Here is a 1,233-nt window from a genome sequence, read left to right as displayed (position 1 = left end):
CCTCTCGTGCCCTCCGCGCCGGTCCTCCGCCCAGGGCTGGTGCTGTACCCAGGACTGGTGCTGTTCCCAGGGGCTGGTGCTGTACCCAGGGCTGGTGCTGTACCCAGGGCTGGTGCTGTACCCAGGGCTGGTGTAGCTCAGAGGAAGGACGAGGACCAACAGGCCCCAGCCCCTGCCACCCAACGGGGAAGGAAAGAGTCAAGGCCGGACAAGGTGACGCCACTTCCATCCCTTCCTGCCCGTGTCCTGCCTGGGATGCAGCCACCAGCCCCCGGGACAGGGACCACCCCGTTGGGTCCAGCCATCAGAAAGGAGCTGCCAGGCTTGGAACAACCCCCGGAACGCAGGGAGAGGAAGGGAATCCCGGACCCCAAACCAGGCAGGGTTGGAGCCAAGGGTAGAGGGGCTGCTTGGAACTGGGGGCTTGGGCAGGTCCAGACGTGTCCCACGGGGTGTTCCCGTGAAGCAAGAGGAAGGTTGGCTGGTGATTCCAGCCCCATTCCTCCCTAATGAGCCCTGGGAACCCACGGCGGCCCCAGCGCCCTAATTAACCGCCCGGCCCACGCCCCGGGGGGGCAGGTGGGGCTGCTGGCGTGGGGTGGGTGGCAGGGAGGGTTTTTGGGGTGATCCTCCTGTGAGAAAGGAGGCAGGGAGACCAGCTCCCCACACCTGGACACAGCTGGTGGTTTTGCCCACCTTGGGGGGGCTTGTGGTGACCCCAGGGCTGGTGGCACTGGAGACCCCCCCAGGAACACCCTGAGTGGTGGCACCACGGGCTTTGGTGGCTCCATGAGCTTTGGTGGCTCCATGAGCTCTGGTGGCACCATGAGCTTTGGTGGCTCCATGAGCTTTGGTGGCTCCATGAGCTCTGGTGGCACCATGAGCTTTGGTGGCTCCATGAGCTCTGGTGGCACCACGAGCTTTGGTGGCTCCATGAGCTTTGGTGGCTCCATGAGCTTTGGTAGGACCATGAGCTCTGGTGGCACCACGAGCTTTGGTGGCTCCATGAGCTTTGGTAGGACCATGAGCTCTGGTGGCACCATGAGCTCTGGTGGTGGGGGGGGTGGCAGGGAGGGGTTTTGGGGTGATCCTGTCTGAGCAGCCAGGCGGGGAGATGAGCGCCCCACACCTCGGCACAGGTGGCTTTTTGTCTGCCCAGGGGCTGGTGGTGACCCCAGGGCTGGTGGCACTGGAGACCCCCAAGAACACCCTGAGTGATGGCACCGTGCGGTC

Source organism: Chaetura pelagica, unplaced genomic scaffold (assembly GCF_000747805.2).
Source record: "Chaetura pelagica isolate M959 unplaced genomic scaffold, ChaPel_1.0 scaffold1318, whole genome shotgun sequence".
Classification (NCBI taxonomy): domain Eukaryota; kingdom Metazoa; phylum Chordata; class Aves; order Apodiformes; family Apodidae; genus Chaetura; species Chaetura pelagica.
The sequence above is the reverse complement of the archived record's forward strand: the minus strand, read 5'-3'. Positions refer to the sequence as shown.